The following is a 27,932-nucleotide window of genomic DNA, read 5'->3' as shown; positions in this document are numbered from 1 at the left end:
TACATACATGCATCAGTATATTTTATTATTCATATTATATTATTTATATTGCATTTTTTTGCGCTTGAATATTTCGTTACATTATTATGTCACTTTTCCTGCGATGAAGGCAAAGATTGAACGTCACAAAGGCGCAGATATAGTGACATTGAAAATCTAACATAAATGTAGCATCCTCTATGTCTGAAGAGATGTTATGTACATTCTCTTTGCATATTTTTGCCGCAGCGTCTGTTGCACATTGATTGCACATCCCTTATCTAACCTTTATTATCTTTTCGCCACAATGTTTCTCTCTCTCTTTCTCTCTCTCTCTCTCTCTCTCTCTCTCTCTCTCTCCGCTCTTTTTTCTATCGTCAATTAGGAAATTTCATTTATATTATACTTGCTGATTCTGTCATGTTCTTGTTCGTCGGAAAACACTATGCACGCGTGTATGTACTTTTCCTGCGCTATGTGCATAAAAGAGAACAGTTAAGATAACAGAAAATATCACAGAAAGTAAACTTAAATAACACTTTAGAAAATCTTGTGACACGCTCTTATAAAATCAACGTGTGTATTTCGCAAGATAAAAAAAATCCCAGAGGAAAGCCTTTTATTTCTAAAAATATAAAATATCTTTGCTTTTATATATCCAAGTAAATTCTGCATTTATCCATATTATCATTTAATCAAGCGCTTTTTAATTCAGGTTTTTTTTTCATCGTTCTTCGTCTGCCATTAGTCTGCCAGTAGTCAACGACACTGACGCATTTTAACCGGCTTACGAGAAACAATTTTAATTGCGCACGATAATTAAAAGCGTTATTCTTGCTGGACATCCAACTTGTGTGCCAAGAAATGCAAAAACTCATGACCAGAAAAGAGATATTTGCCACACGATTATGCATAGAGTGTCCGCATTTTTTAAATCTTAATATTAACGTATGACGTTACGCATATGCTTTCATATATCATAATTGACAGCAGGTTTGCGATCAACTAATGATTGATTAAGGAATATCGAAAATAATTTCCTTCCTTCTGCTCATGTATAAATATTATCTCTTCATCGCATTTAAAATAAAGCCTTAAATAAAATTAATATAATTAGTACATTAATTTTACATTAATATAATTAAATAAAAAAAATAAAATAAATTAAACGTCGTAAAATTATCCATTAGTATTATAATCCCCTGTAGCTTAACGAGATACGTAGAATGGTCCGCGTATTTAACTGTGCATTCGTAATCGCATTCGTACTCGTCTCGTCTTCTATCGTGAGAATGAATCTCTCCATTCTGTAAATCCCGTCGCTTTGTATTCCGCAAATCTTGAATCTCTTAATGCCTGATATACGAGACAGCGCTTAACAGCGCATCGAAACCCAACACACGCGAATAACTGTGATTTATCGGCAGGGGAGAATCAAACGGCTCGCGGATGCGATCCAACGGGATGTGCGCGGTGTACGCCCGGATGGATTTATAGTCGAAAACGAAATCTTCCACAGGAGGGACGGAGAATTTGTCGCTTAAATTACGCGCGATTCACTCGCATTATTTTACCGATCGAAATCAACGTCCGTTTCATAAAGACAGGATTCGCGCACAGTCCTCTGTCTGATTTATTTATTCCTCGTCTCTCCGTCTTGCGCATTCTTTTCATTTGCATTTAAAATTATCGCGAGATATGCATATACATATACAAGCGACAAATTGGATAAAAAATGATAAACCTCTCCTTCACACACTCCAGATATTATAAATATTTTTTAACAAATAACAGCGACGGAAGAGAAGTATCTCTTCATCGTTCAATTTTGCGTTGAAAAATTTCACGTTTGCAGATGTAAAGGTAGTGACGCTTCGCAGAGTCGAGATTTTCCGCCATTTCTAGCACTGATAATTGACAAAAAACCGGAAAAAATTGAGGCAAAAAAATGCCGTTGACGCGGAGGACAGGAAAATTCGGGAGCTATGCGCTGTAAATTACGAGACGAACCTTTGAATGTAACATGCTTTGAATGTCACACATACATGTGAAACAGACATTCGTTCATTCAAATATAAAGCGAAATTAAAATGCAAGATAGAAATCTCTTCTATTTCTTCTATTTAGAATTTAATTGATTTGATCGATCATGATCGATCGATCATGATTGAACAAATATATTTTATGTTTTAATATGTAAACGATTCTTCTGCGCTTCTTACTATTGTCATCAGGAATTCGCTCGTAAAAAAGACCATCCTTTACTTACATGAACACGATAATACTGTCATAGATAAACACGAGCGTGTTTCTATCGTTTCACAATATGTTCTCTCTCATCATTTTGTCTAATAACGAAGGAATCGTTGCGGAAACGGCTTTTATCAACTTCATTCACGATGTTTTATTATGCGTCCCGAGAAAAATAGGATAAAAGATGTTTTCGTGGAACATTGAAATTCGCTCGAGTTTCAAATCGCGCTGAAAATGTTCTTTTGAAAGAAAATCCTTAGTAGGTACGTGTATGTATGTATGTATACACTAGGTTCATTTATACGAGATAATAAGTCAAACGTGAAAACAATTTACTCACAAAACAAATACCTCGCGATACACGCAATTTCTAGAGCTTACAATGTTGTGTTTGTCAGTTGCCTGCACTTGGCTATGCATTTTGCATAGTCACGTCACGGACACATTTGACCCCGATTTCAAAATACATACGTTCTATTCAAAATATAAATGTGACGTGCAAATAAATAGTAAGAAACATATAGTTTCAAAATATATTTTTACAATAATAAATGGACGAGCTAGTTTTGGGATTAAAAAGGTATTGCAGTTTGAAACTTATTATATAAATTATATACTTAACATATCTGGCGTTTTGCATATTCAGTCATGTTTTCAGTAATACTCGTTGTCAAAATTTTTATAAACAATTTTATTGAAAATTTACAAAATAGCTGAGTCTCTTTTAAAATAATTTTTTTTATGTCGGACGCATACTTTGTTGCTTTTGGTGCTTCAAAAAATGTTTAATTTAAAAAAAAATAGTTATTTTAAAAATAAAAACAGTTCATGCTCTCAACCACAGCGACACTCATATAAAATGAATCAATATTAAAAAAAAGTTTTAATTTTTTAATTTTAGATAGAACGATCGGAAAATACACAGCCGATAAAAAAATTTATTTGAAAGAGGCTTGCTTAATCAATCATAAGTTTATAAATTTTCAACAAGATTGCTTATAAAAACGTGCCTAAATAAATGTATGCAATTCACCAGATATGTTAGGCTTATATATTTTTGTTTAATAAATTCTCGAAAAATCAGATTAAAAACAGACGGTCAAACTGTAATATCCCCTTAAATAACGAGATTCGCCGGACAAGACGTGTGAGGAGCAGCTCCTTTGTCCCAAATTTGACTAGTCGTCGGAATGCGAGCAGTTCCAATTACAATACCATGTACTTCTCGTGGGAATTTCGCGCGCGCAAAATGCTCCGAAAGGGCCGTGATATTCAGAAATTCGGGCGTTGCAGCGGGATAATAATTGTGCAGGTGCATCCCCGCCATCCTGTGCGCGCGCGCGCGCGCGCACACACGCACACCTACCCGTCCTCCCTCGCTACACGCACGCGGCCACGCAGCACGCGTGTGTCCGCCGCGCGGGAGGCGCACCGAGCGTGAGTGCACGTCGAGGTAAGCGCCTCAGTCGACCGCCACCCTTCGCGACTGACGGTTCGTCGTCGTTCGTCCGTCTCTCGCTACTGAGAGAGTCCATCTTCCACCAAAGTGCTTTTATTTTGTCCCCGTCACAAAGTACAATCTTTCCGGAGATTTCGAAACGTCGTTCGCAAAGTGCGTCTCGGTGCGTGCTCGGTCGCGAGCGAAAGATAGGGTGCGCGAAGAGGGTGCGTTAGATCCCCCTTTCTCCCTCTCTGTCTCTCTTTATCTTTCTGTCCCTCCCGAAGTGCGAGTTATCATGCCCCACCGCCGAGTTTGAGAAACTCCCGTCGACAAACGCTAAACACCAGGGTAGAACTTGAAGCAACATCAAAAAGTCATTTTCAATATCGTGAGTACATTATACGTTGAATATATAGTAAAGTTATTCGCACTTTCTGTCATGGTTTCATTGGAATAACTCATCTTTTATACTGAATGCAAATTATGTTTTTTTTTTTAATTTTAATATGTCTTGATATGAATCTATTTTCTAGCATCAAATTTAATTTCTTTGATAATACAAATATATGATAGCATTATAAGTAAATAAGCGGTTTTAAAAAACAAAATATATAAGAGAATGAGAGAGAGAGAGAAAATATATATATATGTATATATACTGTTACATATTTTAAAATACCGCAGCCATTATACGATAAAGCAAGGTGGAAAAGTTGTAATTATATTTTTGCATTCAGTATAATAAAATATGAAAAAAATTAGATATATGTGTTTCATTTGCGAGTAATTTTAGCAAAACAATGTATGTGCATGTGTATTTATTTATTTATTTATTAAAAGCTATTATCTTTAATAATATCAGGAATAAATTTATATTTTTTATATTATTTTCAATCTGTCATTATTTCAGTATCTCTAATTAATAAAATTTATTTAACACCAATATATATATTGTATATATATATATATATTTTTTTTTTATGTTCAATTATAACTTATAATAAAACGCAAACATACAATTTTGAATAAATGCTATGATTTACAGTGTGATAATTAACGCACAGATTAATTGGTTTATGTTACACAGTTTATATGTTAATAATATCACGTACATATATTGAAATATTATATGTATAAACCTATGTTATGTTTCATGATGTTAGAAATATTCAATAAACAAATCAATGACTAATACTTTTATTGCTCTTTAATGATTCTCTGATAATACTAAATCGACTTAATAATATATACTAAACAAAAATTCATTCGTAAATAGACCAAAGAGCATGAAATTACTATGTGAATTTATTTTTTTTTAATTACAAGAATTATTCATTAATTACTTGTTCGTTTAATCAGCATTAGAGCTCGAAAAGGAAATGACGCGTCGCCTGTCGTCGCGAACGGAAGAGACATGTTTCGAAAATGAGAGAGCGCAATCGTTTCCGCGAAACTCTGGCAGTTAAATTCCTTGCCTCTCTTAGGCTTTGAGGGAAATGTGAATTACGCAGGATATCCGTCAGTGTAAGAAAAAGAAATCCGAGCTCGTATAGAGAGAACGAGTAAACGTTTCCGTATATAAAGGCGTTCCAGCTGTGACCTCATATGCGTAATATTTGAATTCTTTATATCTTTTAGTCACATACACGTCTTTCTCATTTGCATATAAAGTTTCATCGTTATTCAAATTTTCCGCAACGAGACTCTATATTAAAAAAAACCTTCACGCAAAGTATATAAAAATACGAGTATCTTGCTCTGTTACGTTATTGATTAAATCAAAAGTTTAAATGCCAATTGAAGCATATCAATATATGCAAAGTACACTCAAAAAAATATTTTGCTAATGTAGATAGATTTCTGGATGTCTCAATTAAAATTTATCGCTACTTTTTCTATCTGTTAGAATATTGTTTGTCACGTATAGAATTTCTATCAGCAATATTCTAGCGATACCTCTAGAAAATTTAGATCCCATTGCCAAATATTAATCACAAATATAATTGTCCTTGACAATAGGCCTTAAAGATAGGCATCGCAGAAAAATTTTCCTTCTAAATTACACTAATAGTACCGATATAAATTCTGTCTCTGTCATTTAAATTGATTAAGTGCAAATTATATGCAGTATCACAGTATTTGCTAATAATTTATCCGTTGCAGTTGATTTTTTACACCTAGAAAATTTTTGTTGAAGTTGCAAGATCATTTTTTTGAGTCTAACATTCTTAATTTTCTCTTTTTTTTTTTTTTTTTAATAACGGTAATTTTTCGCTTATTCTTTTTCTTAATTTCAAAAAACACCGACGCATTTATCTCCTCGAGTTTTATCGATCGACACGTAAGAAAATTTCGACGGTACTTGCGAGCATCTGGTTGGCGGCGCGTCGTGTTTTCGTCCGAAAATTAATCTGGCGGTGGAACTAATTAAAGAAAGAAAAAAAAAAAAAAAGAAAATAGTTTTACCCGCTCGTGCAGAGATGAGCGTCGTGGAATCGAAAGTATCCGGTCCGTTGGGCTCGTTAGAGATGCAAAATCTGCATTCACCCTCGCGCGCACGGTACTTTCCGCTAACGAGGATAACGAAGCGTGCCTTAACGGGGAATTGACGACCCACGTCGGCGCCGGCGTGAAGACACCGGATGCATACAGGTGTGCGCGTAGATGCACCGACCGAAGAGCCCGCTCTTTTTTCATCCTCCGCGCTTTACGGCGGCGGCATTCTTGTCATCGAGGAAAGTTGGCGCGAGATTGAGAACCGCTGATTGATCCTTCTTGAGCTCAGAACTAATTAGTTTGCCACTTAAAGTGCGGTTTTCTGTATCACCCACGCGCTCCGAGATGATAAACGATCGAAAGTTTCAAGCTATGAGATTACGGGAGACCGCGAGAACAAATGAATTTTATGCATTAAGGATCCGGATGTGATACATTGTTAGAACGAATTGCGTTTCCTGAATCAGAATTTTCATTTTTCTTATGGATATTCTAGGATTTCAATAGATTCCATTGATAAAAATTAAATTCATATTTTAAACTTTAAATAAGCACCAAACACAAACAGTTTCCCATATATTCTCTATAATTTAAATTAAATGGTTTTAAGAAAAGATGATCCGATTGCTTCAAGTATCAAAGATTGAAAATTCAGATCGAAAGTAGAAGAAAAATTTTGATTATTTCCAAATTTCATTACATCGAGATGATTCAATTTTTTTATTGCAAATTGCAATCGCTCTTTTGGATCGTTATTATTAACGCATAATCGAGTACACATTGCATCAAAGGGTCGGCATAAAAAGTGCATAAGGCACGTTGAACTCTCGAGCAAAGATCATTGCCTCAATGACTAGGAAGCAATTTCTTACATTACACAGACGACCGGGTACAAATGCGGATATATATATATAAATATATATATCGTGAGTGCAAAAATCACGCGGTTTTAAAGGTGCAGAAAGAACGGAACCGGATTTGGTATCGCTGGCCTTTCGCAATCGTGGTTCGTCGTGTGCTTTCCTCCGTTGTTTCCGCATTCGTCGTTTCGTCGTTGATCTCTCACGGTGCTTGTGAGAAAAACGGATATCCTGTGGATAGGGTCCGGACTCGTGTGCGAAATATGGAGCGCGAATGCGAGGAAAGTTTTTCGTGGAAAATATTTCCACGCGATGGCAAGATAGATCTCGGAACTATCTCTTTTTCTTTTTTTTTTTTTTTTTTTGCCTCTTTCTCTCTCTTTTTCTCTCGTAGATAAGACGAATGTTGCTCGTGCAACGATGTACGTGTGTCTTTCAATTTTACAGATACACATAAACGTCCGCACGGTTGCTTTCCTCCCCCCCTCCCCCCCAATAAATTCTATTAACTGTTGTCTTTAAATTTCACTATCGTTCATATGTACGCGCGAGCAAATGGTTAAGATACTAGAATAACATTTACTCGCAAAAACTCGTCACGTGATAGGCGGTTTTGCGGCGCTTTGACAAATACTCCATTTAATCCGGTTAAAAATGACGCGCACGTTCGCAGCGAGTGCAACGCACAAACGCGATCGCGTGCGCCGCAAAAGTCCATTAATTGCACCTCTTCTGTTTCAATTCCACGAGAGGCTGAAATCGAGCGGATCGTTAGTTTTCCGTTCCGTAAATCGTTCCACCGCGCCGGCGAGCGAGCGTTTCGTAAGTCTCGCGCTACAATTAAATCGAAGGAAAAATGCTATCCGCGAACGGACACCGCCGAACGGTCTCGCTAAACCGGTAAAAAAAAAATTAAAGAAACTGAAAGCCGACACATCGATCGATCGATCGATCGATCGCGGTTGAATTGTTAGGCCAATCCGCGGTGCAATTACAACGCTATGGGAGAAAACCGCGAGCTCGGGTTTCTCGGCCCGCGTTACGGCCATAAAGCGAGAAATCGCCGGACGGAAGAGAGCAGTTGAGGGGAGGGGGAAAGGGGAGCGAAAAAAAAAATGTGGCAATATTTATTCCCATGCCTGTGCGAACCCGCGTATATTATACGTATGTGCCTATCACGATTATCCGACCGGCGCGTTAAAAACGCTCGCGCAATCGAAACGCGTCTGCGCGACTCGTCGCGATAATTTTAATTCGCTCGCGCGATTCCCACGATGAATCGAAAGAACGAAATCGCGCGCTATTATTCGCGCGCTCGTTTCGCGAGATGTAGGTATTCCAGCTGCCTTTCCAGGTCATCTTTTCTCATCGGATATGACGTGTTCTCGAAAACTCTCTTCGAAATATATATATATATATATATATATGGATTGCTTTTAGAATCGACTTTGAAAAGAGTATAAAGCTCGCGGCCACGCTCTTTTTCTACGCTTACGTTCGTTTGTATCGTTGACGTATGTACGTTTCTGACGCGTGCCATGTTGACAACCGGACATTGAAAGGACCATGCCGGAAAATGGAGAAGCGCTAAAATCGCTACGCGAGTTTCGCCACGCATTTCACTTGCAAATAAAAACTCACAGTCGGGATTTCTGTCGCTTTTTACACAAGCTCGTCCTATGTCGACACAGTCGCATTCGTTATCGTTGCCCCCGTCGTAATTCCGATAACGATCGGAAGTGCTACGATTTTTCCTCCGCAAGCCGAATTTATTGCGCCACTCGATCGAATCCGATGGTATTTGCTGCAGTTACACACATATCCGCGAGTCTGCAAAAGAGCTGCATATATGTATACATAAGTCATGGACGACCGATCGGGATAGAAGCGCGAAAAATCGCGATTATAAGCAAAAAGGAAAAGACGACGAGTCCAAGCGAGAGAAGGAGAGAGAGAAAGAGAGAGAGAGAGAGAGAGAGAAAAAAACAATACGTACAGAAGCGCGAAATCGCATCGCCGATAAGCCGTGTGTGTACCTGTCTTCGGCACACATGGAAATTAGATCACCGTGTCACGCACACGCGATGCGAGCACGCGATTCGCTACACACGCACACACACATGTATATATGCATCGGTATGAAATTCACAATTCCATCTCGCTTGGTCAGGAATCGTGTTTCGAGACGGTACTTTATGACCGCCATTGAGTCGAGATGGAGAGGAAAATCCAGACGGAGGAAAGAGAATGTAAATAAGTTGTAAATGTGGAAGATAAAAATTGTTGATTAAAGAAAGAGAGAGTATGCAAGCTTGCTGAATAATATTTATATTTATATATCTGAGGAAAGTGTCATTTTACTTAATTTTGAAGATTAATATGTTTTGCGATGGTCGCGCGTGAAATTGTATATTTTATTTGTCGGCTGACGCATATTATCACTTGCGTATCTCACAAACGATTACATCTAGAGTATCTTGTGAAATATAGACAAATACATTTTGTAATGCAACAGTGTTGATTAATCGAAAGAAAGTAATCGCGATGTACCTTTGATGTCTCCTTACAACGCTTTTCCCATCACGCGGAAAGCGGAATTGTGTGTCGGCTCCCATTACTATATGTGTAACGGTATACTTTGTTCATTAATACATTATCGTTATACTGATACTAATTAACGGTAACTTTATTCATCAATCACAGGTAGGTTTCCTGCTTCACGAAGATAAAAGTAATTGTGTGCGAGTACTACGAGCTTCATGAGCCTTCCGCATAATTAACGTGCTTTATTCAAAATCATGAATAAAATGCATTGGTCTTGCGAAAAAATAATAAATGTAATTTTGTAATATAATTGATATCTTTTACGACAATGAATTCGAATAATTTCATTCATTACTGTTCAAATAATTCATTAAAAAAAAAAATTAATGTAATTTTGCAATATAATTGATATCTCTTACGACGACGAATTTGAATAATTTTATTCATTACTTCTCAAATATAATAATTTCATTCATTTGGCTTGATTTTCGTACACAAAAAATTGCAATTATTTCTTGAGCGTACGCTACACAACAATTGCGAAAAAAAATTAATGTAATTTTGCAATATAATTGATATCTCTTACGACGACGAATTTGAATAATTTTATTCATTACTTCTCAAATATAATAATTTCATTCATTTGGCTTGATTTTCGTACACAAAAAATTGCAATTATTTCTTGAGCGTACGCTACATAACAATTGCGAAAAAAAATTAATGTAATTTTGCAATATAATTGATATCTCTTACGACGACGAATTTGAATAATTTTATTCATTACTTCTCAAATATAATAATTTCATTCATTTGGCTTGATTTTCGTATATAAAAATTGCAATTATTTCTTGAGCGTACGCTACACAACAATTGCTGTTTAATGTTGTTAATACACACATACATACACACACACACACACACACATATCTTGTATACACAGTCGGAATACTATTCAGCACAAAATGGTAAACATGGGCGCGGCGGCGTACATTTATCGAGACCATTAAGAAATCATGACATCATACCCTTGATGCAATGAAGAAACGGAGAAGAGGGAGGTGGAGAACTTGCGACAATACGTATAGTCCTAAATCAACATTCAGAACGTTTATTATATCTCTGACGGCTTAGGTTGCCCGTTGGATAATATAGACGGTCCCAAAGTTAACAATAATTCCAGCTCAAAGAATGATAAGATAACGCGGATGTGGCAATTCGAGAATACTGACGAAATTAAAAGATTACTTCCCGCACGAGAGAGAGAGAGAAGACATTTTGTCGCGTCTTCACAATTATATAGTCCGACTTTAGAATCGCTGCAACTTTATTGTTTCTTCGCGCTTTACTTTGACGCAACTGCTTCAAGGAAGTCGTCAATGCATTTGCATTGTTGTTTAATCGAAAGTTAGCAACTCTAGAAAAAGTCGGAGGAAAAATTGTGCGAGTTAAAAATATGGAGAAGCGGATGAGAGGGTGATTTTCTTTACATATTTTATCCTTTTTCACTCTTTTCAAGATGAAAAGATAAAATTATGAAAATAAATATAAAAATTTATATACGAAATAAAAAACCGGCATATAATTACTCGCATAATGTGGTTTTCTCGAGTGCTCTTCTCTTTGCGTTTCGAGGATCTCTTTTGCCCATTATGCAATTGCCACTTGACGCAAGAAGGCGGTCTCGTATTTAACTAAAAAACATTGCCACGTAACTCTGGTCGGTGATTGCGCTGACCAGAGCACCATTATAATCATTTACAATTTTGATTACCGCAAAATACGTGCCGGAGCTTATAATTTGTTTATTTTATAACCGAGTCTTACGTGATCTTCTATCCACCAATAGGTCTTGTTTCGATTTTTTTTTAAATTAATGTGACACGTGAAATAGCATTAAAGTAGCATTAAAAGACAAAAAAAAAATAATTAAGCAAAGAAGAAAAAACGGAAAGAAATCAAGCACTAACAAGGTAACTCGATTCGATGAATTTTACCTTGTAGGAATGTACTTTCTTTTCCGCATTTACGACACGCATCGTTACCGTAAATTCGAGTATATCGATGAAATGGACGTAAATCTAGCAAACTTTGTGCTCGTGGTAACGGTGCGTGTCGATACCGGTAGATAGGTAATACTGACATATATTTCATTGCCAGAAAGCGATAGATACTGTCATAGAGCACCCAGTATCGAGGAGATAACAAGCTAACGTTCGAGCCGACGTAAAGTAAACGTTTTCCTCTCCATCGTCGAATATCGACACTAAACTGCCGGACATTCGGACGCTTGTCGATCGATTTCTGTCTCTCTCTCTCTCTGTCTCTCTCTCTCTCTCTGTCTCTCTCTCCCTCTTTCTCTGAAATAACCTTCGTTTTTTCCCTCTTTTCTTTGATTCTTTTTTTTATCTATACAGGGTGTCCCGTAAACATTGAATCAACGTTCGTGAGCAGGTAGAGCGCATTAAAGTGAACAGAAAAGTCCTTTACCATTTTGCGATTTTCGCAATAATAATTGAGAAATTAATTTAAAAAACATCGACCAATTCGCGTCAATATATTAGCGCTCTGCAAAAAGACAGCCCACTGTTACACGGTTACTATGCGTGGGACTAGCAACCGCATGACAGCGGGCTGACTTTTCTCGCCACGTGCTAATACTCACACGAATTGGTCGATATTTTTTAAATAAATTTCTCAATAATTATTGCGAAAATCGCAAAATGGTAAAGGACTTTTCTGTTCAGTTTAATGCGCTCTATCTACTCACGAACGTTGATTCAATCTTTACGGGACAGCCTGTATATCATGATTATATATTGACTCATTCAAATCTAGAAAGCGTAGAGAACTGACGCGTCTGATATTATTAGTTATTAATGCGCTTGTTCTCCTTCTCTATTATCATTGATCGCGCGTTAAAACTCAACAGTACAACAACAATCCAGGTGAGGATTAAATATCTACTCGTTACGAGGTACCACTCAGCGTCTTCCACGTCAAACGACGGATTCGCATTGTTAAACGTGCGGCTACACAGGTGACTGATAATCGGCTAACATTTAAGTAGGAAGTAGAAATCTCGGCCGCGTGCTTAAAGGTTAAATAATCCCGACGTCGCCGGGCGATCTTCGCACCGTGGGGATTCATCGATGACGTAGATTAAAAATCAACGGATATATCCATTGTGCGGTTCTAACGGTGAGATAATCATGAGTTCTCGGAATAATGCCAGGTGAGATGAACGAGCTACGTCGCGCACAGGCGGAATTATAATTTTCATTAAAAGATATATCTGTACGTTTCTAATTCGAAATTTTGTTCCTATTTTTAATCTGAATTTTCTCATATTTTCTAGGTTTTAGAGAATTTCGGAGCATTTTGATTTAATTTTGCGTAAAAATTGTGAGCTTTATTATTTTGATAGTAATAAATAATAAATAATAAATAATAAATAATAATAAAAATAAATAAATAATAAAGGACCGGTTTTTCACCTGGAAATTTTAAAGGATTTCGACAAAACTGTAGATTGCATAGTTTCAAAAGAAAGTGACCTGTTTGCCTAAAATAACAAAGTAAATATTAGATTGGAAATTGAAATTAAAAGTAAGAGAAAAAAATTTAATTCAGGTTCTCACACATGATATAACGCACGTGCGCGATCAAAGAGCATCATCAGAATGGTCGACGCTCATCTCGGTTCGCATCGAGATTAGCCATTCGACTATGAACATAATCGAAGAAGAAGAAACTCGCCGCTAAGTAGCCGCGGAAGGATCGTATTAGATTGCGAAAGAGGAGTTCCATTAACGATATTCTCGACGATCTTTGACCGGACGTTGCGACGATTCGTCGTGTACGTTTCAGTCGCACGTGCGTTGATCGTTCATTCCGCTTTTACCTGATTTCGCTGTATTATATCGAAAGATCATTAGGGGTCAATTAAGCAGAGTCGCCAACGTGACTGATGCTTGATTCGAAAATCGTGTCGAAATCGTGTAGAAAGTTGTTAGAGGCGTGCGTGGAAATTGCTAATCGCGAAAAATTCTTTTCGCCGATGAAGGAACTTACTTCGAAGAAGGAACTCCATGGAAGGATTGGTAGGGTAAACTCGAGTAAGATGGCCATAGTTTTTTAAAATGCAAAAAACATACTTTTATTTTTGTTATTTTTGAATAGTGTTTGACATATTGTGTCTTCACTGAAGCTTAAATTACGTAATATTATCGAAATTAAAAGGAAAATATTTAATAGGAATTTTATATTATCAAAGCCAATTTTTAAGGAAAAGATGACCATAGTGACGAAAAAATGACCATAGTATTTATAAAAAAATAGTAAAAACGACAATAAAAATTGATATGAGATTTACAATATCGTTATTTCGAATAATGTATGCACATAAACTACTGTAAATATCGATTATCTTTGATAATCTTTTCTGTATGGCCATCATACCCTAGTTTATCCTATAAGCCTAACATATCTGGCAAATTGTATACCTGGAAAATTGTATTTATTTAGGCATGTTTTTATAAGCAATCTTATTGAAAATTTATAAACTTATAATTGATTAAGCAAGACTTTCAAAAAACTTTTTTGTCGAGTGTGTATTTTCCGATCGTTCTATCTAAAATTAAAAAATTAAAATATTTTTTTAATATTGATTTATTTTATATGAGTGTCGCTGTGGTTAAGAGCATGAACTGTTATTTTAAAATAATTATTTTTTTTTTAAATTAAACATTTTTTGAAGCACCAACAAAGTATGCGTGCAACATAAAAAAATTATTTTGAAAGAGACTCAGCTATTTTGTAAATTTTCAACAAAATTGTTTATAAAAATTTTGACAACGAGTATTACTGGAAACATGACTGTTTTTAGTGGACACATGAAAAACTTTGCAGGTAGTCAAAAGTAAAAATATGATATAAGATTTACAATATCGTTATTTCGAATAATGTATGCACATAAACTACTGTAAATATCGATTATCTTTGATAATGACTAAAAAAGCGCAAGATGTAGCGATTATTGAAAAAATTACAGCCTATGACCATCGTACCCCAGTTTACCCAATGTATAGCTATTCGAGAGATCTCGGTGATTAAAACTCCTCCTTCCGATTAAAAAGAACAAAAAAGAGAAAAAAGCACGCTGCCGGGAATTGTGTCAAGTGGCGAGTACTCGCGATCATTTGTGGCTCGTGCACCGCGCCCGCGAACGACGATTATCTCTTGCGGCTCGCGTGCAATCGTGCGTGCACCCATAGTAGCTTTACTGCAGTTCTCGCGGTCGGAGAAATCTGAAACACCACATGCAATACGACTGCCGATCTTCACGGTAATCCGGACTTCCTGATTTGACTTTTCGCGATCGAAATTCGCGAGACAATCCGTACCCTCGCGCGAAATCGGGCCGAAAAGTTTCGCCGATGGAATCTCATTGATTCTCGATTTGATTTCGAGCTTTCGTGAACTTCTGATACGGCGCGTGTAATTGATTTAAATAACTTAACTTTTCGATATTTCAAATACTTCAACAGCTTATTTTTCAAGCGTCGAGAATTTCGCGCTCTTTCAGAAGCACGCGAGGTAGAAAATACTGGAGTTTGTGTAGAAGAACGTTTGTTTTATCTATAAAAATTATAATTAGAAAAAAAAGACAGGCAGAAATAACGCAGTCTTGTAAAGAAGAATTACTCGATCAATTTGCAGAAACTTAGAAAATTGGAAATAAATACGAGATCTCTGATATAACTTAAAAACGGAACGGGAAAAGAATAATACCAGTAGTGGAGCAAGAAAGAAAATAAACTAAAAGTTAGAAACAGGAAGGTTTTATCTAGAGATGAATGAGATAAAAAAGTAACCGCGACGAGAAAAGCAAGTTTGCACATATTTATCGCCATCAACACTACAAAGTAAATTACTATCAATCCAGTTTAGCTACGGCTCCTATAAATTCTCGTACAAAGGCTGCAGAGCCAGTATAAGACGTCGGCTGGCTCTCTCACGGTGAATGGTGCCGATTAGTCAATTAATCAATTATAAAAGTACGACGTTAATCTATACGAGTGAAATCACAGCCTCCCTCGCATATTTCGTTGCGCTCGATGATTATACAGAAACAAGCCTAGTCATCGTCGGCTGGCGAAGGTATATTCTCGTGAACGAGATAATCGATGCAAATTTTATTTTATTTTTTTTTTCCTCAAGATATATGAATGATTGATGTCAGGCTTGTGTTAGTAGCGCGTAGTTTTAATATTCTATTATAAAATTATACGAGAAATCACGCGCGGACACTTGATCGCGTATCGGCTGCTTTCTTTACCAAAGAGGGAGAGAGAGAGAGAGAGAGAGAGAAAGAGAGAGGAGCGAGAGAAATGCGTGCCGAGACGGAACACCGGCCAACGGACACTTTAAATTCAGGTGCCGCGACCGGTATGCAAAAATTCATCGAGAAGTAATACGGAGAGAGGGATGGAGGTATAGAGGTACTTCTCGTAGCAGGGTCGGTGTATGGTCAGTTGGTTCGTTGACCGATCTTTTCTCCTCTCTGCCCTCCTCCCTTCGCCTCCTCTCTCGCCACGATTCTCTCGCCGTGGTCCTTTTGCCTTCCGGCACTCGAGAGCGGATTGGAAGGGAACGCAAAAGGATCGCTCCTTCGTCGGATACGTGTATGTATATATAACATGTATATATATATATATATATATATGTATATATAAAACTTGATTGTTGAGACCACGAAACCGCGACCGATCGACCCGCGAGGTTACGACCGACTTTCCTGAGTGATCGCCAAATTGAAGATTATTTATGCATGAGCGGGCAGGGAGGGAGGACTCACCTTTCTCTCAATCGCCGAGCGCGCGAGAAGGCTTGGCTATACCTGTTTTTTTTTTTTTTTTTTTTTTTTTAGGAAGTCTACTTGTCAAATGCGCGTCGTTAGGTCAAAGAGAGTCTTCTGTCTTTACTCTCGGAACGATCGACGGACCGGAGGATGCTTACGGCTCTTAAAACTCACATTTCGTTGGTTATCGTATCATTGATTCTCAAGTATGAGCACAAGGAGAGATCCAGAAGAGAATCAGACCGTTTTTCACTCATCCGGTTGATGAAACACGTGAGGCGCGAGAACGCGGATTCGTGAAAATAAATCACCATCCAGAGAAGCAGTTCTATTAATTATCGCGTGCATCTCCTTCAGCGCGCACGCGGGAGAGTCCACTTCCGGTCCGCTGGTTTCCCTCGAGAAATCGATAGATGTGACGACGGTGCGCGCACAAGTCCCGGGACAGGTCGACTTCGAGCTGCTGGCGTCTTCGATCGTAATTAGGTGGGTGAGGGAGGGGGGGGGCGGGAGAAGGGATTCGCAATTAAGCGCGAAAGTTATCAACCGTATCGATGGAAAGCAGCAACTTTGATGCGCATCAATCAAATCGCTGACTATTAATCGACATGGCTTTCGTCATTCGTAGATGTTGCGACCGAAAGTGTTATAGTGAAAGGAATAATCGATATATTTAAAGAAATAATTACAGAGATTATATAGATGATAAAATAATGATTATCTCGTGATGCGATTTTGAAAAAATATTCAACAATTTTGATCTATGTTATAATAATCATTGAATATCTTTTCTTGTTATTTGAAATGATTATCTTGTGTCCTACATGTTATCAATGAATCTGATTAATCACCGACTCGACCTGATTTACGAGAAATATTTATTTTAATTCTCGACTTGTGCAGTTCTTGCTGTCATTTTTTTTTGTTTTTTTTTTTTTTTTTTTTTTTTTTTGAATCTTTGTAATAAAACATGGGGTCTTCATTTTGCGCAGTTCCACCGTCCATACGCATTATTGATTCTCTCTCTTGCCGCACGTTTGCAATTATTGGAAATAGCGTCGCACGCAATAACACGGTATATCAAAGAATGCGTTCGCAATTGCTTTCAACTGTCGTTTCAACTTCAACAACGAACCGCGTCGCTTTTGATTCTCTTTCGATACATCTGTTTTCATTATCTTTTAATGGAGAATAGAATTCAATTACATTATACAATACTGCGTTACGGCTTTCAATTAATTGGGACGCTTTACATAGTTCGCAAGCATCGCTCCATCATTATTAGAAGGAAAATAATATTAACATCCGCGTTACAATATATTGGAAATTTAATGAAAATGATTCCAATGACAGGTAATTAAATTATGAAATCTATTATTCTATAATATATAAAATTAATTATAATATTGTACATCTTGGATTATTATTACTTTTTTTGAATCTCTTCAAATTTCGTTATAAATACGTCAAAGAAATTTCATTTCTATATTACATGCGCCATGTCATATCTTTCAGCATCGACGAATTAAAAATTACGCTCTTAACATCCTACATTCGAAAGCATGTAAAAGCGTCTATTTTACGCCGCTCATTTGTATCCTCGAACATTTCGGAGAGACACGAAAGAGGTCGAGACGCGTAGAGACGCGAATGCATTTCTCTGCCGGAATTTCTCTCAAACTCCTCCTCAAACGTGTGGCCTACACCGCCTTCTCCGCGAGAGAATAATTGTCGAAGCCAAGCCGGGACACTTTATGCGCATCGCGCGTGTGATTAAGCGGCGCGAAATTAAACCGGTTTCCGAGACGGTGTCTCGCGGTAGATTCACCTTCGGTTCGATAAATGAAATTAAATACGAATATCGATTCCGGCTTAAGGCGTGCAAACGAATCGAGTGATTTCGATCAGCTAGGTTATAAGATTGACGAAGAGAACGACCGCTTCTCCTTTTAATGAACCGGTGAGAAATTACACGGGTAGGGCAGGAAAATTGCAACGCGAAATCGTTATTGAAGGAAATAACATTTGGAAGGCTGATTTCAGCCTCCAACATTATATAAAACGACTATTATTATTTATCCGAGACACATTATATTAACACTGTGCTAATGCGTTTGAAGGTAAACAACGCCAATCATAGAGCCGGTTGCGCTGCAGGTGGATAAGCCGGCGGCTGATTAACAAAGTTTACCCTATCCAGGTTTATGGCGCGCAAGCAGAATTGTACGTAATACGTATTTTCAAGTTAGATAAGTTTGTCAAGCCAAAAGCAAGTCACGAGAAAATGTAAAAAGAACCGTTATTTATCAACGCAAGTTGATTGATCTTAAAGCAGAGAATTAATCTAAGCAAAGGTAAGTGTTTTTTAGCAAAGTGGGACAGGCGCCATTTTCGATTTTCCGTCTTTCTCACGTATTGATTCGCCATAAAACGGAACGATCGGCCTAACGGGACGGCGAAATTGCAAAAAGCCCGGCGATCGCCATCTCTCTCGCAACTGTATAGTTATCGCTACGAAGGGTTGGAGGACGCCAACGACAGCATCTACCAAGTTTCCCTCGTCCTAGTTTAGGCGATCAACGTCACCGCGTTCCTCGCATTTTTCAACCGTGACAGGATGGATCCACGATCCTGGTTGTCCCGGCTCTTCCCCCTCGTCCCTTCACCCTGGTTGTCTTCCATAGATTCCTTTTCTTTCCCTTACATTCTACGCTACGATAGACGAACGTTCTCTCCCCCTCCTCACATTTCCGACAACGAGAACAGGTTTACTCCCATCACTCGGCAGCGCGTTGCTCCACATTCTTATCTCGGCAGGTGAAATTCGGGATATTCCATCTGTCATGGGAACTCACTCGACGGAGCGATGTCCCGACCATGTGATTCACGACAGTGACAATTACACGTACGCAAAAAATAGCGAGTGATCCTGTTAACTTATATAGCGAATGTATCACTTTGTCATTTTGATCCGCATTTATACGATTATTTTTCCTACTATTTTTTAAAGTAAATGTAAATATAATATTGAAGTAAAATGACAAAAGAAAGAATTGTTTAATTGTACATCTAATAAATTGTAATTATTTTATATTATTTGTAGAATATACAGTTTATTATTATATGAACTGTGTTGTTTGCTGTCTGGTTTTAAATTATTTTCCGTGTTTTAGATTTTTTTTCTGTGTTTCATGATAATTAGAGAGAAACTGAGTTAATATAAGTCATCAAATTTCTTACAAACCTCGCTAAAAGCTTCTGACTTGCTTCGCATTTTATCTCGCAGCACAATAGCACGGATAGTCTAGTTCTAATGGCAGACACGAGAAGGCACATTCTTTTTTTTCCATCACAAGGGATTTCTACCGAGTTTCTTCTTTTCTAAACTTTAAAGAGACAACTTTTTCGCAGATTCGAGAAAGAGAGCCGAATGGAATTCCGTTGCCGCTTTTGAAAATCATGCGAGTGGCCGGAATTTGTCAAATGCGAGGAAAGAAAAAAACTTGTCAGATTATACTGAAATAATAATTAGGTCGCCGTTGTTTGACTCGGATAAGCGCGTATTTGTAACGAGGCTCGGTTTCCACGATGGACTTTTGACCATCGTGTCGAACGAAAACGAGAATTTAAGAGACGGAAATTAACGAGCCGACCGAGAGTATTGATTGCACTGCGGATTTTTGACTGCATACGTGAAATATGTAAAATGTGTCATTTTATATAAAATAATTAATCTCTCTTTATTGTAATTTAAATTATTTCTATATATGATTTTTATTATTATTGATTTTATTTTTATTACTATCATTTGCATATATGAATAATAAGATAAATCAACACGCAAAATTTCGCGCAATTCCTCTTTTACAATAGGAATTTTATTCAGATAAAATTCAGTGTAAAACCGTATATATTATTCCGTTGAATCTTGCTTGCATCGAGCATATGCAAAGACGGCCAACGAAACGTCAAATAAATCGCGACGACGGGCGTGCACGAAAATAAGAGGTATTATCTTTTCTCGTTTTACAAACGAATCAGCGGCAACATGCCCGGAAGCCAACTGTGCGCTGTAATGGAATTTTTTACGAGCGTATCTCACGAATCTTTTCCGCGAGCTCTTCGCGCATATCAGTCCACGAATATCAATTCATCGCTATTTTTTTCCGCTCGCGGACGTCGCAAAGTTGCGCGTTTATGTCACTCAACGTATCAAGCGTTCGTGCGCCAGGTATGTGTCGTATATGGTGAACAAAAGATAACAACGTGACGAGAATTTGAAGCATGTCGATACGGTGTCGAAATCCAAAGTGTATCGATAAGCCGAAGAGCGATAGGGCTCGTAGCAACGTAATTGATAAAAAATGAACAATTACATCTATCGAACATTATTCAACATTTTCTGAAAAAACAAGACAATATAATTACTAGGTTTTATGATATATCTTATAGTTTTTTACGGAATTGTTGCAATTCAATGTTATCTCATTTTTATTCAATTTTATGTAACGATAGATAATTATTAGTCATTTTAGAGAATGCTTTTATAAAAATATTTATCATTTATGTGATTCTAGTTAGACAGCTCTTGGAAATGATTCTTAGCAAATGTCAAGGATCGACGTTAATGTTAACAAATGGTTTCGACATCACGTTTTCTGTTCCTCAATGCTACCTTTAAAGTATAATGGAAATAGAAACCGAACAACGAAGGTTAAACGTGACACATCTAGAAAACGCTCGGATAACACGACAGACAAACTTTTATAAGCTAAACATAATGACGGAGAATAAAATGCAAGCATATCACGCGCGAGAGATATGTTTAAGCTTTATTAAAGAACTTATATTTTTCATAAAAATTTTACAGAAATGCCACAAAGCAGCGCTTCGTCACTCGGTGACAAAGGATCTTTTTCTCTTGTCCCCTGTCACGACGAGGATTTTTCCCCCTCCTCCGCGTTCCTTTTAGGTAACGTGTCAAGTGTCAAGACCCTGAAACCTCCTTCGTTGAAACAGGAAGACCGAGCGGGAAGGCTCGAACAAGGTTGGATCTGCAATTTGTGGCCCGACCGGTTGCAAACGCGCAAGAAACGTGCACCTCTTGATAAATATCATGCCGTTAATGTATACACGCACGACGTGTGGCATTTAAAGCTTTTTTTTCACGAGCAAATCACTAGTCGACCGTGAAGAATCGCGCGATATAATGAAACTTAGATATATCTCGTTATCGAATAAATCGTTGGCTTATCCAACCAAAGTCGTATTTCGATGATTATCGCGAAAAAGTACATAAATGTACATCTCTTTATAGTTACAAGAAGCAATTACAATTACGATTCATTGCCGTCCATTCATTGCCCCCGCAATCCTTTATCCGACAGCGCGTCCGAAAATAGAAAACGAGGTCCTCGACCTCGGCGGGATGTTGACACATTGCGGTTCACGTGAACTGTCGCGGAAAGCTAACCGACATTGATGTACCGGCTAATGAATCGTTAGCGTTTCTATTAGTCCATTAATGTCTCTTAACCTCCGGGGGTCTATGCCATATCCGGTTGGGTTAATCTCATGGGAGCAGATGATGCTGGATGCACTTGCGTCATAGACACTGCAGCGCACATCGAACTCGTGTTCGCCAAATGGCACCGGCATTTTTACATTTTTTTTTCAGTTTCCTTCCAACTCTCTCTGCAACTGCTTCTTTTTCTGTCATTTTTCATCGTTGAATTTACAATTTATTAATTAATTTCATTTGGAGTTGTAATTAAATTACACGTGCAGAATTATATCTGTATTAGATGTAATATATTAATATATTATTTAATTGGTACAAATTACTTGTTTCATCTTTTTAATTACTTTCAATTAATTTCATTTTACTCTTAAGAAATGTCAATAAAAAATTCTAGAATTCGGATCCATTTATAAAATGGTTAGCTCGTATCAATAGATAATAATAAATAAAATAATTATGCAATTTCTGCTTATTAAACAATGGAGTTGAAATCATCTCGAAGGAGATGAAATATAAAGATTCTCGTTTCTAAGAAAAATTTCCCGTATAATTACGCAAGCTTGTTTCGCCCGTTGTATCACTCACTTGAGCTCGCCCTCGTAAAGTTTATGGTAATTGTTCCCATATTTTTTTATCGCGAGCCATTACTGAGCACCGACGGATACGCCTATTATAGACGGATATTCCTATCTCCCGAGAGCGTTTCGTACTTTGCGGGCACCCCGTGAAGAATTTCTCGTTCTGTCTCATTATTGAAAACGACCGGGACATAACTCGACCATAAAGTTTTTCGTAATCGAGTTCATCCTCGCGCGATTTATCGTTGGTGCATCTGATTTCCTCGCGTTGCCTATATACTTTTTCTCAACGATTACGCGGGGATGCGCACATTCTGACGATGAGATTACGCGCTGAAAAATGATCAACGTGGAAAATTACATGGTGCTTTCAATTAAGCGCGATTATCCCTCGAGAGAAATCTCGTAGAGCTGGACGAAATTACATTTCTGAAATAAACGAAGACTTGATTGAAGTAACAACTGGGCGAATATACGGATAATACCGTGGATATGTCGCTAAAAATAACCGCGCCCTGAAAACGTGCACAGCAGATAGATAAAATTCACGAGAAACTTGTCTACTTCAAGCACTTGAGTGACGGGTCGCGCGTGACTCTAAACTCTAATATTCATCTCCATCAGGGACTAAACGGAAGTCTGCGGGTTATTTGGCTCGTAACCTCGACTTTCGCACGATTCTGAATCGCCATTAAATAAGATCGACTATTATAGCGATGAATATACATTTTCTTCGTTCTGAGATCAAATAAGCCGCTGTATTCTTCAAGGTGAATTATATAAAATGTTGAAGAAATTGATAAAATAATAAGATAGATATATATTTTGCGATATTGAATTTTTATTCAAGTAATATTGTTCTTAATTCAATTTAATATTATTTCAACTTGAATTTATCGCAAAAAACATCGCGTTAATTTTAACGCAAATAGTTTATAGAATCAACAGAATAATATTAATAATAATAAAACACGAGACTTAAAAGTTTCCATTACGCAATTCAGTTCCCGAGCGCATGCAACGAGCACCGACAGCCAGCCAGACGATTGCGTATCGCAGACTTTGACGCACGCACGTGTTATTTATTCTTTCTCAGAGGATGATAAGCCACGTTTGTTGAACGTGATCGTCCTGTCCAGCGTGTCTAGAGTTCCCTGGGAGGTAAAACTGCGCTCGACTTGAATCGCGTTCGACGAACGCATGTGCACGATGCATTGTTACGAGGTCTGGTTGCGATTATTCATTCCCAGCTGAGTCGTGTAAGAGAGAGGGCATCGATTATTGCTTCGCGAGCATCTTGTTCGTGCCGATTAGTCATCATCCCGATTCAAAATCAGCGCATAAATCGCGAATCTTGACGGATACGAAACTGGAGATGTCGTCAGCGCGCCGAGGACTCTGCGAGATTTTTCTGTTTAGATAAAAAGTCGAAATCAACACACGCTGGCAGAATATACAATTTTCGCGCGTCGTAAATTATTAATATAACGTGACGAAGCGCAACGATAACATCGTATTCCTGGTATCCTCGGATTTAATAACGCGAGGTCCCGTGAACGGCCGTGAGCAAGAATCTGGCTGTACACGAGACGATGATGTCATGCGGCGGCAACCTCCGGCAAGCAAGGCCCGACATCCTCTGCCTCTCTTCGACCGGCGAATAACCTGTTCTAGCGCTGGAACTAATCGCCAGATTCTCGGGGTTGTCCGACACCAACTCGCCTTAAGGATGTCCCACGTGCTCGGTCACGAACGCCATTTTTTTCCGGCCAAACTATGTATATATGTATATAATACATACTATCGTTCGTCTACAATCGCGAAGCTCCTTCGTATAAATCAAAGTACATCTCTTATAAAACAAAGAGGTAACAACGGTTATCATTTAATTGATCGCAATTATATATCAATCCAAAGCTGAGTTGTTTTCAAGAATTATGTATGTACACGTCATTTTTTCCTAGATTAAGTAATCTGGTGTACAAAAAAAAAAAAAAAAAAAAAAAACACTGATAAAGAAGATGAATCAGTCATAATGCTAACTCGGTGATTTAAACGTAAACGTGGTAACGCAATAAAAACTAGTTAGATGAAAAGAATGCGGTCAAAAAGGAAAAGAAAATGTCTAATCAGCGCATAATTGTTTGCAACTACCTGCGACTTTCGCGGTGGTTTCCTTCACACATAAGCGTCGGTTATGCTTCGCGTGTCCGATAATTAAAAAAAAAAACATACAATATATATGTGGTAAAAAATGGCTGATGCTTTTTTCGTCACGTTGCGTCAATCGAATTCCTCCATCAATCGTCGAGCCTCGAATCGTGTCAATTCACGCGTAATTCTCAACGAGAAACGAATTGCGCGACAGATACGCTAATACGTTATGTCATCACCTGTGCAGGTATTTTTTGCGCAGCTTAGATATAATCGACCTCAGCCCGACTGGCGGAAGGTGAGACGTGACATCAGACATTCTGAGAACAGACGACTCGTTGTTTTCCGTTCGCACGGCGAGCTGACGGGGATCAACAGAGGTGCGTCATAAAAGTATAGACGAACACATCTCGGAGAACCTCTGCCAATCTCTCTACGTCCTCTTTGAATATTTTTTTTTTTTTCCTTTTCTGTTTCTTTCACCTCGAGGCGAAATTGGTGTTATTATGTTCTATGGGCACTCATTCGTTCCAATAGAACCTTTAGAGAAAGTTATTCGCAACCGAGGTCACATAAATTCTCTCCCATCAATAGTTTAAATGGAAATCGCCGTTTAAGATGTTAACAGATTCACATTTAATTATTATACTTAATCATAGCTTTTATCCTAATTAATTGACATTATAACTCTTTGTTCGGCAGAAGGCGACGCAAGGATTTCTTTTTTTTTATAGTTTTTCATTCGGATTTCGTTAACGTAACGGTGCATTTCGCCTTTCGTAATTATCGCGATAAAGCATTGTACTCGGAGAAACCTTGCAAATATCGCGGAGGATCTTGTGGCCGTTTGCGACGCTCGTAAGATTACTCAGAAGATTTGTTTCTCGATTCTTGTGCGACATAAAGTGCTTCGTATGACCTCCGACACGAGGGAACTAAAAATGTCTCTTCTAACGCTGGTGTAATTTCTGGAGACCTTGATAAAAAAGTCTGTGGAGCTTTGTTGCCAGTTACGAAGCAGAGCGCGATATTATCTTCGCGTTCATCCTCTACTTATACGAAGACAATTCTCAATAAATATTTCCTTCGTTCTATATTTTTTTTTTAAATATGCGAAAAAAATTGCGCTCGCATATTTAAAATATTTTAATAGAAAATTTCCTCTGCTTTTCTTTATTCTGCAAAATAAAGGCAGCTAATATTACTACAAGATAAATTGTTTCAAAATGCAAACGAACTTATCATGCAAAGTCGCAATAGCAAACATTACTTATGCTCTCGGTTATATAACCTGTGGACGTCGGTTAATAATTAATTATTCAGTACAGTCTGTCTCGCTTCGCGATAATTACACTTATTACTTATCGTTTATTCAGAAACGGGATACATTTTCTTTGAGGAAGTTATGTTATGCCGTGCAAGTAAAAACGCGCGAACGAGCTCGGGGATAAACGAAACACAGCATATTTCACAAAAGGAAATCGCTCACTTGCGTCAACAAGGTGAGTATATGTGTATTTATTTTCGAATCACGATGTCGCATCGATATTCGTATCAGGCGAACCAGGTTTAATCGCGGATTCATCATCATTGTAAATAAAACGTGTTGTCGCAATTTCTCAACGTAATTCAGAATTCAAACAAGAGTATAATAGACTATCTTCGAGCGATCTAGATATTGCAACACGTTATATAGATTGTTACGTATTCCTGCTCGAACGCTCTTGGAAATGTTCTTGCCGATTAATGTCCGCTAATGGCTTCTAACTGACGTACGCCAGTACGGATGACTAACGATGCAAGTGAGTTGAGGACACGTGGGTGGAATTTAACGACCCTGCGCGCGTTCGTTAAGGATGACAAATTTATCGCGAACGTCGACAGGGAGTAGCGACGTATATCAATTTTATTATAATTTATAATCTTTTGTTTTCTTTGTCACATGTGTACGGACATATTATATTATGTAAATTATTTAAATAAAATCAATATTCAAAGAAGCACGTAAAATACCCTACACCGTTAACCCGGTAGGCGGACACTTTGTTTTCAGAAGCTGTTTTGCTCCACGATCTCGCAAACATTTTACGATCAGGGAATATTACACGGCACGAGTGAAATATGTCGGTTCTTGATATGCAACACGTCTATGCGTGTGTGCATGCGACAAGCATAACGGAAGCGAATTTTTGCAAAGTCGCATCTCCCTCTTGTTTGTTATTCGGCAGCTGCGTCGAATGAGTAAGAGACCGCGTGGGCGGAAGCGAATCATCAGCCCTGAATTGATAGCATTCTCCGAGATACGGCTACTGCCTGCCTACCTACGTATTCTATCTCCTTCGCATGCAAACTGCAACTCCCGTGATATCTAGAGTTACGTGATGCCCTATGCCAGCGATCTAATCTTCCATCTCTGGGAATCACTTATCCTATCTGCAATACATATTCGCAGTACTTCGCGCTTACTCGACCCTCGGTTCAGCTCGACTTTTCCAAGACAAGTTTGCTATCTCAACTCTGTATATCTGAGTGTGCGAGATTTCAGTTACGCAAATATATTTAATTTACTAAACACTAAAATTTAACTACGACTCAAAATGATAAATCTAATATTAAATAGGAAAGGCTGGATTATTTAATTTACTAGGATATTTTAAGCGCGCGCCATTTATTTTACGTTGGTTATGGTTATGTTAAAGTTTTCTTTTCCGCAATGCTAATTGATTGTTGAATATTTAATTATAATATTTATTTTTTATTTTAATATTTTCTTTATTTAATATTATATCCCTTTTCCTTTTTTCTTCCATCTCTTCTTTTTTTTTAATAATTACACAAATATAAATTATATAATTAATATACATATAATAACATGGGAAAAGTTTATACATAGGTTCATCGTGTATACAATACATGCATATACATATAATATATGTTTCTTTTGTCTCTCTTTTTCTCTTCTTCGTTTTCTTTAACTTTTTTTAAATTTTTCTTTAATTTAATTTCTTTACAAGTTGCCACACAAACTGTCAAAATTTGACAGGTGCAGACGACACGCGCGAAGCAAGTCGCAATAACGCACTTGACAACGAGACCTTGAGACAACCAATCAGCATCGCGGAAAAGCGATGACAGTGTCGATGATAACTTGCCTTGTTTAGACAGAGAAGATATTTAAAACATTAAACTATGAATATAACCAATGTTTAAAAAAAAAAAAAACAGATTTTTCAGTAGGAGCAAAATT

General features: G+C 37.6%; 1 protein-coding gene across 1 annotated transcript in view; it reads left to right on the top strand.

Moving 5' to 3' along the window:
- Positions 1-3,672: 3,672 nt before the first annotated feature.
- Mesr3 (misexpression suppressor of ras 3) overlaps positions 3,673-27,932 on the top strand; it is a 45,982-nt gene continuing 21,722 nt past the window's right edge. The window contains exon 1 of the mRNA XM_072901322.1: positions 3,673-4,061. The gene's annotated coding sequence lies outside the window, so the exon portion shown is untranslated. The remainder of the gene's footprint in view (positions 4,062-27,932) is intronic.

The sequence above is a fragment of the Anoplolepis gracilipes genome, chromosome 10, assembly GCF_047496725.1.
Source record: "Anoplolepis gracilipes chromosome 10, ASM4749672v1, whole genome shotgun sequence".
NCBI classification, from domain to species: domain Eukaryota; kingdom Metazoa; phylum Arthropoda; class Insecta; order Hymenoptera; family Formicidae; genus Anoplolepis; species Anoplolepis gracilipes.
The sequence above is the reverse complement of the archived record's forward strand: the minus strand, read 5'-3'. Positions and strand labels throughout refer to the sequence as shown.